Source organism: Notamacropus eugenii, chromosome 3 (assembly GCF_028372415.1).
Source record: "Notamacropus eugenii isolate mMacEug1 chromosome 3, mMacEug1.pri_v2, whole genome shotgun sequence".
Classification (NCBI taxonomy): Eukaryota; Metazoa; Chordata; class Mammalia; order Diprotodontia; family Macropodidae; genus Notamacropus; species Notamacropus eugenii.
Window position 1 is genome coordinate 19,881,238 of NC_092874.1, and position 12,688 is coordinate 19,893,925.

The 12,688-nt window shown below is 40.7% G+C and overlaps 1 long non-coding RNA gene across 1 annotated transcript; it reads left to right on the forward strand.

Annotated features, from left to right (window-relative positions):
• The first annotated feature begins 2,443 nt into the window (after nucleotides 1–2,443).
• LOC140532501 (uncharacterized) lies at nucleotides 2,444–5,006 on the forward strand. The gene is made up of 2 exons (XR_011976547.1): nucleotides 2,444–2,532; nucleotides 3,412–5,006. It is a non-coding gene; the product is annotated as an uncharacterized lncRNA (long non-coding RNA).
• The last annotated feature ends 7,682 nt before the right edge of the window (nucleotides 5,007–12,688 follow it).

The window sequence follows — 12,688 nt, forward strand, 5'->3', positions numbered from 1 at the left end:
CCTCCATTCTAGACTTACTCACAGTTTGCCCTTTGGGAACATATATTTTACAAGTTAACCAACAGAAGGGATCATTTGGTGATGCTGCCCTGATAGGAGAAAAGCCCAGCAGGAAGCCTAACTTTTCCTCTGTTGTCTCTCGAGTTCTCAGGACCTGCTGACATTCAGAAAAGGGGATTAACCCCTACAAGTGTTATAGGGCACTGGATACAATTGATAGATAAACACGAAGCACCTACTATGTGCCTGGCACTGTGCAAAGGACTGGTGATACAAAAAGAGACAAAAGACAGTGTCTGCCCTCAAGAAGCTTACAGTCTAATGGGACAGACAACAGCTATGTACAACTAAACAATATACAGGAAAAATGGGAACTAATAAGATGGTCCCTCTAGGCTGGATCATCAGGACTGTCTAGAGCCCTGGGACCAGAGTCTGAAATGTTGGCATGAGCCCTAACTTCATCAGTTACATCACTTAGTGGCCCCCAGTCTCAAGCTCTGGGCACTGTTTCACCCAAACTAACCACCTTGCTCTTCCCTGAACTTACCATGCCATTTCCCACCTCTGAAACTTTACTCAGATTTCTGCCCTGCACACACACACACACACACACACACACACACACACACACACACACACACACACACACACCTGGAACGCACCTGGCGCTCACCTTGTCCCACTAGAATCTTGAATCACCTTCTTGGCTGACTGCTCACTTGATGGGACCTTTCCACAGCCTCTTAATTTCCTCCCTAATTTACTTTGTATTTGCTTCTCTCTGCCCATGTGACCTTTTCTTAGTAGAAAATAAGTTCATTGAACCTCAGGGCTGCTTCCTTTTTATCTTTATGGCCAGCACCTAGCTGTGCCTGATGTGCAAGAGGAATTTACTGCCTGTTTGTTGAGTTGAATTCCCTAATTGACCAGTCTAAAATATCTGTCCTTCTCCTACCTCACTGGCAGGATGACCTGGGAACCCTTCCAATTCCTTCAATGCTATCTTCTGAGAATCAGATTTTGTGCTTTCTGGGAAAGGGATGGAAACTGAAAAGGATTATAGAATTAAATGGTGATGGATGAGGTCTTGGAACTGTGGATATGGATTCCCAGTATTGAGTACAGAGTTAGGTTAGGCACATAGTAGGTATCTAATAAGTGCTTGTTAATTGAATGATTGGTTTGTGACAACACGCACAGACACAGACAGAGAGCTACGTTAGATATGTCACAGACCCTTGGGACTTTTTTTAAGATTTTAATTTCACTTCTAACATTGGGAAAATATAGATTTTTCTAGGTGGAAAGTGTGTAATCAGCACATTACTCTTTGGGTAGGAAGAGGAAAAGGGAGGAAGGGAAGTAGAAGGGAAAGTGAAAAGGGGGAAAGAAAAAAGAGGGAAGAGGAGAGGGGAAATCTAGGAAGAACAGTAAGGAAGAAGTCTCTAGAAAATACAACTGTGTAGACATAGCCTGACTTTTTCATAAATATACTGTAAATCTTACCTCAAGGTTCTAGACATCCAGAATGTGTTAGATACTTGAGGCAGTGGCCATTGTCAGGTGTAGACCACCAGGGGTGATTACACAGAGTGAGGAATATTCTTACTTTCTTCCTCAACGCTTGGAGGGGTTGGAGAACAAGGGGCTGGTAAGGAGTTGATCCAATGAAGTGTGCTTAAGTAAGGCTCCAAAAAAATCCAGAGACGCTAAAATGCTGGGATAATCTGATAAAATGAAATTTAATAGAGAAAAACATAGTTTTACATTTGAGTTCAAATAATCAACTTCAAAAGCACATGGCAGAGGAGGCAAGACTATCTAGCAATTTACTGGAGAAAAAAAAAGTGAAGAGCTGAGAGAGTAAGCAAACTTCAGCTTCAGCAGTTTGATGTGTCAGCCAAGAAAAGCGAAGAGGATCTTAGACTGAATTAAGATGTTGCACGCCTCTGACCTCACTCTTCCAACTCCCACTGTCTTAAACAGGTTGTATCACTAGTAGGCAGCTGACTACTCTCCTCAGGGGTATAGGGATTATGGTTTTTAATACTATGGCTTACAAGTCCTCATCCAGTATGTACCGTAATTTCAACCAACTAGTTAACATCAATTATTTTTTACAAAAGTGTATATTTGAAGAAATAGGAAGAAAAATAGTTACAAAAAATCCCCCCACCTGGTGAACACCCTCTTCCCTTATACAAAGTGCCTAGGGAGAGTAGGCTGAGATTGACTGTATGACGGTAATGTAGAATACATTTATTGGACATACAGGCTGAATGATACTCTACAACACTGGATCCTTTTCTTCCTTCACAGAGTCCCCACCAAGTTCAATTCAGGGTGAGTCACTGGCAATGGGACAATTGCTTCCTCAATCAGTTGAGCTCATCTTCTTTCTCCGATGGGATGTCTTGGCTGACCAAGACTAGACTGAGTCATGCAGTTTGTGCAGATACCGCGATGACCTCTTGGAATCAGTGGCTGCTACCACTATTTCTGGGACTCTGATCAACAGTGGGACCTCAGGTATGATGGATCTGGGCTTTGCCATATCAGAATACACATTAACCTAGAAGAGAAAGAAGAGACATAAAAGAAATGTGCACCATGTGCTCAGGAGCACATGGCAGCCAGAGGAGAGATAGGGAAGTTTGCTCTTTCTCTTAGGATGGTAGCAATGGGGAAGAAAATGAAGGAGACAGCACGGAAATTAGCTTAAAGGTAGAATAAGTAGAACTTAGCAAGTGATCAGCTGGGAGCAAATGAGAAAATATACATACCATCACCTCATAAACCTGAAAGTACAATCTTAACATCTCTTTTCTTTGTTGTTATGCACCAGGATGGGGGCGGGGGAGAGAAGGAGAAGGCACCAGACACCTTGCTGAGCACTTTACAAGTATGATCTCAACAACCCTGAGAGTGAATTACTATTATTTACCCCATTTTAGAGAGATATGTGATGGATAAATGAAGGTTTTAGCCTGAATAACTGGGAGAATGCTTTAATAGAAATAAAACTAATTTACTGGCATAGATAACCAACATCTGAGTGTACCTCACAAATAGACTATTAAACCACAACTATTTTCAGGACCACACACTCTGGAGCCAGATGGATTTAACTACCCCTCATGTGAACATCTCTGTATGAAATATTATGGTATTAAATTTACTTTTATATAGCTATCAAACAGCATTAGAGAGCAAACTCTAATGCCTAAAAATCATGGGCAGGCAAAAAAAAAATCCTTCATTTTTATCACCTCAGACAAAGTTAACAAGACCATAAATTAAGGCCTGAAATGGACCTCAGAGGCCCTCATTACACAGATAATCATTGTGTAGTTGTATTCCAACACTTAGCATGTGGCTGCTGCTTAATTAATGCTTTTCATTTTTCAGTCATCCATCCATCCATCCATCCATCCATCCATCCATCCATCCACCCATCTACCCAACAATTCATCAGGAGCAAATTGAGGGACAGAAAAGTGGAATAATTTGCCCAAGAAATTTATCGAAGTGGGATGATTTGTGCATTTGTCCAAGAATGATTTGTTGAAAAGATAGTAAGCAGAAGGACCTCAATTTGAGCCATAGCCCTCTGATCCCAAATTCAGAGCTTTTTCTACTCTGAATGTCATACTGCCTCCTTGGAGGAAGTTTTCATTGACACTACAAAATAATAATGATAATGATAATTAATAATAACTAGTATGGCTATAGTGCTTTAAGATTTACAAAGCGCTTTCCATGTTAATTCATCTGATCTTTACAACAGCCTTATGAGGTAGATGGTATTGTTATCCCCATTTTACAGACGAGGAAACCATCTCAGAGAAGTTAAGTGACTTGTCCAGGGTAACACTCTATCCCCTGTATGACCTAGCTGCCTCTGGAGAAGAGTCAACCCATTCTCTTCCACCACCACCCCAATTAACATGGAAGAGGTGATTAGAGGAGTTCTCCCAATGAAAATGATGATTTGGTAGGACAGGGAGTCTTTCTTTGGAAATTTTGATTGTCAAGATTTGTCTCTCTAGAATGTGGGCATGCCTTCCCCCAGCACATTGTTAAGACAAAAAAACAACTTCTGATTAAAGCTCAGTAGCCAGAACTACCCTGGGATGAAATTATTAATTTGGAAATGTTCCTTGGTTCCTCCTTGGGCAGAAGTCCCCATGACCAGCACACCTTCTAAGATGAATCTTTGCACTTTGTCATTTTGGAGTATGAGAGGGGCCACCCCTTTGTGCTGCAATGGAGGACTGAGGGTTAGGACAGATCTACTCAGTCCTTTGGGCTTCTCTTCCTCTTTTGTTTTCTTTTCCAAAGGGCTAGGAAGATTTCTTCTCCTCCCCCCTCAGGAACTATCCACCCATGCCTTGGCATACAAGTACTTTGTTATTACAAGAGTGTATGCATAGATTTAAGAGTACAAGTAATACCAAAAGCTGGAGAGTGGACTTTCCCAATCAAGGAGATGGCAGAGGACAAAGCAAAAAGGGACTAGCCCCACAACATGGAGGGAGGGATATGAAATTTTAACTTTGCCATCCCCTCTCCTAGCAACTATTACACTGAGTTAGTCAGAGAGTGTAGGTCTGATGAGGAAGGATTGTATGTCCAAAATCCTCAATGCTGGTTTCTTTACTGGAGGAAAAGCAAATAACAAGGATAGACCTACTAGGTTGGGAAGGATTGTATAGGACTCTCTGCAAGAGCTAGGGATTTATTGGAACCTCAGGGTATTTCCTTGATTCCAATACCAAGTTCAGTTATATTCCAAGAGAGGTCTAAACCATGGGGTGATACTGAGTTGGAATACATTGGTGAAGAAGTAGTTGCCACTAGAGGAGGTAGGGAATGATGAGAATGGCATATAGGCTATCATAAGTGCTTTATGTGTTTTCTATATTTGCTTGTGGACTTCTGGAAATCCACTGTACCTTTTGCATTTTCTGTGGGAGTAAATAAAGGTTTTCATCTACCTCTTATGTATGTGTTATTTTCAGTGTTCATACAGAAGTTGGGGTTCTTTTAATCACATTTGGGAAAACCTAGACACAAATTGTATATTAGCTATATTTGGAAATTTTCCAGAGTACACTCTAGGTGGACAACAATAAGAAGCTAAAAAAGATGCCCTTTTGTGGAGGACCCCAAGGTTGTATCCAATCCATGTGATCCCACAGTTTAGATTGGCCCTGGAAACATCAAAAGAACCAGCTGAGGCCCAGAGAGGTAGATTGACTTGCCCAATGCCACATAGCTAGTTATTAGAAGATCTGGATTTAGAATTTCAGTTTCTTCTTGACCCCTAGCAGCTATTTCCCCACTGCATCACTTATTTTCCAGGCATATACCTTTCAAAATCCTGATTTTTTTATCTTAGAAGAAATCCTCATCCACCAAGCCAAAGATTCAGCATTATCTAGAAACTGACACATAGAACAGATTGTTTACGTCAGGGAGGGAAGTTAGCTGAACCGACTCTAGGCACATCTGGAAGACTGCAGCAAACAAAAACTATTGACTAAGCTTCTTCAGCTAAGAAATAGGGCAAATCCCCCTAGTTACAGTGGTAATGTGTGTTTATATGTAACTAAAGCAGTAGCGGGACTGAGATCTTCCCTACCCACAACAATGAGATTCAACAAGGACTCTTAATGGATACAATAGTGTTTCTTTCTCCTAGAGATAATATTGTCTTTCTAAAACGTTCTCAGTGTGATCTAGGTTTTCCAGCACATCTTTTCTACTCTTCTTGTGGCTATTTAATAATGCCTCATGTTTGCCCATTGCTTTATCCTCTTCTTTTCCCTTTCTCTACCCAGTAAACTTCCTTACCTGGTATTCAAGACCCTTCACAATCTCAAACTCGCCTTTCCTTTCTAACCTTATTTCATGTAGTACACTTACCTCCATACTACACTTTAACTGAATCAAATTCCTCTTTGTCTCCTGAATATCAATAATGAGCTCACACCATTATGTGCTTGCTGATACTGTCGCCTATCCCCAGAATGCCTTCTGCCTCTCTATTTATCCTTTAAAGCTCACTCTACATACCACTTCCTCTAGACAGTCTTCATTGATTCATCATGGTAAGAAATATCCTTCCACCTTGAGATCACAGGGTACTTATCCTGTCATACTCTACTGCATGGAGACTGGTGTTGGTGTCATATTTCTTTATTAGACAGTAAGCTCCATGAGGACAGGGACAATGTCTTATCGAAGCTTTGGGTTCCCCAATGGTGTAGCATGATACTTTGCACACAGAGAAGGTGCTTAATAAATGCTCATTCGAGTTTTTAAAACACTTTCACACCAGATTTGTCAGTTCATCCTTGTATTAGAATAAATAAAAACATGAATAATATGTTTATTGACTGATGATCAGTTGGCAGCTCACTTGGTTATAGGCTTATTATGGCAGCTTTGCAGTGGAGTGGATGGAGTGTTAGACCTGGAATCACAAAGACTTGGGTTCAAACCTTGCCTCAGAAAATTACTAGTAGTGCGATGTTGGAGAAGTCACTTAATTGCTGCCTGTCTCAGTTCCATCATCTCTAAAATGAGGAAAATAAGAGGACCTACTTCCCAGGGTTGCTGTGAAGATCCAATGAGATAATATTTGTAAAGTAGTTTGCAAACCTCGAAATACTCTATAGACACTAGCTACATATCTAATCTAAAGGTTCAGTAAATACTCGTAAGAGGTACTTCAGGGTGGAGTTTTGAGGTAGGGCCATTGCAAGGATACATATATTTGTCTTTCTTAAGAGAGTGACTCCATTTGGAGAAGAAACATTGTGCCAATCTTGGTCCTGGAAATGATCTTGAGTAACCAAATAATTTACTATATCCCATGTAAATAGTTGGAAAATGTTTGCAGATTTCAACCAAAGACCAGACATTTTGTATTTAAGACCAAAGGACGTGGCCGGAAAGGAAATGAGAGGCAGGAAATCTCTTTCCACTTTTCACATTCTCTGTAATTTTCTATCAAGATTTGCACTTTGAGGCTACATCATCCCAGATGCTGAAATGGGAGGTTAGATCAAAGGGACCCATCATAGTTTCAGGATACTAGCTAGCTTGTGGGGAGGAAGATCAAGGATTTCTGTTGTAAGAACCCAAAGAGGTCCGTGGTGACATTATTTATTTTTCTAATTTTTTTTCCTTAACCAGGATATAATTGAAATAGTTGAAACATGAGTGTGTTCAGTGTCCCTCTTGTTGATTAAAGTACTTTGGAAATTAAGAGAAATCTGTGCTAGCCATTAGACTATTTGGAACTGACAAATTTCTGAAAGTCTTATGTGAGTTGCGAGAGTTGACATTACATGCCACTGAGATTGTACAATCAGGTCCAACCTTATACCACTTTAGCCTCTTTTCTTTTCAGAAACATCGATGAAAATGTGTGAGTTTAAACATATCTCCTATTACTTTAATAGTATTAGCTGACAATTAGACAATGCTTTGCATATATTACAGACAGCTCTTGTTTTACATATAATTGTAACATAGGGATTCATTCAACTTTATGTGAAGAATTCTGAAAGAAATCCATATTCCAAAAATAAACAAGCAAAACATTGATGTTAACTTTATTGTACAGTACTCTGCTCTCGTTCTGTCTGCTCCTGTCTCTCAGTTCAACATGCACAGCTTCCCACCTCTCCCCGCCAAAAAAAGCCTAAAGAAAACCCCTCTAAGTGAAAGCAGAACAGCTGTGCAAAGAGAAACAAGGGTGTGGCTCACAACCTTCGTTGTGGGGAGGGGAGACCTTTGCTTTGTTCCAGCTACCTGCTCTCCTATCTTCTCCATTTGTGTTGCTTTATGTAGAGGTCTGCACTGGAAAGACTTATATGAACTGATGCAGAGTGAAGTGAGCAGAACCAGGAGAACATTGTACACAGTAACAACAACATTGTATGATGATTGACTGTGAATGACTTAGCTATTCTCAGTAATAGAGCGATCCAAGACAATCTCAAAGGAATCAGGATGAAAAATACTACCTGTCTACAGAGAAACAAACAATGGAGTCTGAATGCAGACTGAAGCAGACTATTTTTCACTTTTTTTTGTTTCTAGTTTTCTTCCACAAAATGACTAATCTGGAAATATGTTTTACATGATTGCATATGTATAACCTATATTAGATCGCTTAAAATTGTTTTTACATGTAATTAGGGACAAAAATAAAATATCATTAAAAATACATGTAGAGGTCTGCACAAAGTTCCACTTACCAACTACGTCATCTGATACTCACAACAGTGCTGTGAGGGAGGCACTAGTATTATCTCTTTTTACAGATGAGGCAGACAGAGGTCTAAATGACTTGCCCAGGGTCACACAGCATTTCTGAGGCCAGGTTTGAACTCAGGTCTTTCTCACTTCAGGTCCAGTGCTCTATCTACCCAGCCACCTCTGCACCACTATAGCCAGCTCTGTGACACACCTAAGTCTTGCTCAAGAAGCAGTGTAAAGGAAAGATGACATTTGTCAGAGAAGCATATTACAGGGGGGAAAAGGTGGGAGAGCAAGAGAAGATGATGAAGAGGTCTAGAGAGAACCTCTAGTGGGTTGGCTCAGCTACTTGGGAGGGAATAGACCAGAGTAAAGAGATATGAGAGGGCATGGTGCAGACTCTGAACCTGAGATGCAACAAAGTGTGGACCAATTCTCTGCTGTCTGTGCTAATTTTGGCCTAATAATTAACACCAAGAAAACACAGGTGCTTCATCAGTCACTAGCACACCATCTATACATGGAAGCATCGGTTACAACAAATGGAGAAGTTTTGAATGCCATGGATAAGTTCACTTACCTTGGTAGTGTACTTTCCAAAGATGTACACATTGACAATGAGGTTGATGCATGCATTTCCAGAGCTAGCTCAGTGTTTGGGAGAGAAGAGGTATTAGACTGACTACCAAACTGAAGGTCTACAGAGCCGTTGTGCTGACCTCATTGTTATATGCTTGTGAAACATGGACAGTCTACCAGTGCCATGCTAGAAAACTGAATTGCTTCCATTTGAACTGTATTAGTTGGAACTTAATGGAACTTAGTTCAGAGGATCACCTGGCAGGATGAAGTCACTGAAGTCCTTGCTTGAGTTGAATTGCCAAGTATTCAAACAATGCTTCAGAGAGCAGAACTCCAATGGGCTGGTCACGTTGTTCAAATGAAAAATGTATGCTTGCCAAAAAAGACTATCTTATGGAGAACTCACATGAGGCAGGCGATCACATGGTGGCCAGAAGACACGATACAAGGACAATCTCAAGGCCTCTTTCAAGAACTTTGGATTTGACTATGCAACATGGGAGACACTGGCACAGGACTGCTCAGCATGGCATGCCCACATCAGAAAGGGTGCTGTGCTCTTTGAGCAAAGCAGAATTGAGACAGCACAAAGTAAATTCAGGATGCACAAATTTGTGATATCCACCCCAAATATTCACAGGGCCTATCTGTGCCCAACCTGTGGTAGAGCATTCCGAGCTCGTATTGGTCTGATCAGCGACAGTTGGACACACTGAAGTTTCACTTTATCATGGTGACGTCATTTGGGTCCTCTTCGAAGATGGACAACAACCAACCAACCACCAGCTACTGTTGGCCCAATTACCTTGCTCATTGTTTGTTGCTGCTTTTATTTGTTTCTTTAACTCTATTGTAAGATCCTTGGGGTCAAGGATCACTGCCTCCTATGACTCTGCTTCTTATCCCTCCATAGAGATTGTCAATTATGGTTGATTGATTGGATCTCAATCCTAAAGGAAAAGATAAAGTCCTCTGTGAATGTCCTCTTTCTGAGCTAAATCATTTCCGACCTCTCCTCATATTTCCTCCTTTGCCATTTTCTCATTATTTTCAGTGGTCTACCTACTCCAGACTTCTCCCCAAAGCTGCCACTGCCTGATCACCTGGCAGAGTTTATGGGTAGCATCCTATAGGGGTAAGAGTTTTGGACAGGATCTACTCCCTGCTCTCATACTAACTTACTTTTGTCCTCTTCAGTGCTCTGGGCCATCCATTAAATGATGGCAGTTGGATTAAATTCCTCACATTTGGCGAGGGAGGGAGTTTAGACTAGATCTTGATGGCATTTGGACTGGGTATCAAGATGAGGTCTAGACCTGATCTCTTCTGGCACTGAAATTCCTGGTCTGTATTTCTGCAGGGAAAAATCATTGTCTAAGAGCCCCATTAATGCTCATATAAAATGGTGAAGTTGGTTAACACTTTAAAGAAATAAGAAAATTATCTTTTTAAAAGTCTTTTTTCAATTCTATATGTCACAAGATTTCCCAGGCTACTTGACTGTCCCACTGATATATATGGACTATTTAAAAAAACCCTGAGAGGCAGCATGGGGAAGGGAAGACCTAAATTGCATTTCTGCCTCAGACAGATAACTGGGTCCATCACCAAAGGCAAGTCATTGAACCTCCAAGTATTCCCAGGAAACTCTAATGAATTAATTGATGAAAATTTATTAAAACCATCAGTTTGTGCCAGGGACTGTGCTAAGTTCTGGGCTTCAAAGAAAAAGGAAAGAGTTTACCTTGGGTAGGAGAGACAACATATATATAATTAAGTATAGACATAATATTTGCAGTTGCAGAGAAGGCACAATCTGTATTAGTTGATGGAGTTTCCTCACTCAAGTTTCCTCCACCAATAAAATCAATCAATAAGCATTTATTTCACAGTTACCACCTAAGGGATAAATGATGAAGATACAAAGCCAAAGCTGTAAATTTCATTAAAGAGCACAGATCTGGTTCCCATCCTTTGCCCCCAACTCCCAACAAGAGAAAAAAGCTTAGAAGGCAGTTATTCTCTGGAGAATTTGGGTGACAACATAAAGAATTGCACAAAAGGAGAAGCCATGTGTGACTTGCCTTCTTCTCTGATGGAATGAGTGTCGTGCCTATAAAATGGTGGATCCACTGAAATATAATTTAACTAAGATAAATTCCATGATCTGTCTGCATGAAAGCAGCAGCTCTCCAAAGGAATCTTACTGATTTAAATATCTGAGCAGCAACAGAGAGTCAGGCTTGCCACTAAAGTTTTGGTCCTTAGGACCTTAAAGTATAAATAACAACACAACTGGATATTCATGTAGTGTTCTTACCATTTATGGAGTGGGGTTTCTTTTGTGTCAGTTACTTCAACTGATCTCCTGAAATGGGTTTTTTCCATCCCACAAGGCAATTTTGTTCTCCACTGGTGAAATCAAATTGTCAAATTAGTCAGCTTCTCTTTTCCCCCTAGGTACAAGTAGTGGTCACATGATGTATGTGGGTGAAAGGAACATTTGGCAAGCTGACAAACCCAGGCTAAATAGTGATGGCGTGTCCAAGGGTGTGTGTCACCCTGGTTCTCATTCTGCTGGGGCTGCAATTGAATATCTTTTTTCTGGAAATCAAGCCACCTGGGCAAGTTATCAGCCAACCAACTCAGGGGCTAGAGTCTAAAACAGCATTTGGGACAGGAGATCTGGTGAGGATTTGGAAGAGGATTGAGTTATCCTTGGAGACAGGTTATGTGTGAACCTGCCCAACAATATGGCTGGCACTGCTCCCCCTTCTGAAGCAAGAGCCTGAAAGCCAATGGGAGTTTCTTCCACCCTTGCCTCTAGCCCTACCAATGACATCTTTTAAATGTTCAGGAAGAATTTTATACATAAACACATAGATATATGTATATGTATATGCATGTGTATGTATGTTTCCAAGTAATGAACAGGGTGCCCAACTTAGAATCTAGAAGGATCTGAATTCAAATCTAACCTTAGATGCTTACTATTTCTGTGACCCTGAGCAAGTCCTTGTACCTTTATTTATATTTCTTTATCTGTACAATGGGGATGATAACGGCACTCACCTCACAGGGTTCTTGTGAGGATAAATGAGATAATATGTAAAGTAATTTGAAAACTTTAAAGCCCTATATAAGTGCTACTTAGGATGAGAAGGGGGAAGAAGAAGAAGAAAGAAGAAGAAGAAAGAAGAAGAAGAAGAAGAAGAAGAAGAAGAAGAAGAAGAAGAAGAAGAAAGAAGAAGAAGAAGAAAAAGGAGGAGGAGGAGGAGAGGGAGAGGGAGGGGGAGGGGAAAGGGGAAGGGGAAGGGGAAGGGGAAGGGGAAGGAGAAGAATTTTTTACTGGTCTCTGAGGTCTTCCTTCTCTTTTATCTTCCTGGTGTCTCAGCACCTCCAGCCAGCAGGCTCCCAATTTTCTTTCTCTCTGGCACCCAAGAACTCCTGGGATCTTTTCTTTGCATACAATTCCCCATCCCTTCTTCTCCATGTGGATTTATTTTGAAAGAGTTTTTATAAAGTATTTTCCTTAAAAAAAAAAAAAAGTTAAACTGGGGTGGGGGCAGGGAATGGAGGAGTTGGGTATGTGGACTTTGGGCAGCAACCAGTTAAAAAAAATCCTCAGCATGACATACGCTTATATGGAGTCATTAAGGACATAAGGCCACAGCCCTAGGAATGATCATTTTACCTCATTATTTTGTGAAAAATACAAAGGACAATTTGGATATAATCAGGATGATTTCTGAGGGAAAATTGTTAAAAAGAGAAGAATGGCATTCTAGAGGTCAGCAATTAGTTAGAAATTAGTCAAGGTTCTCAAGGA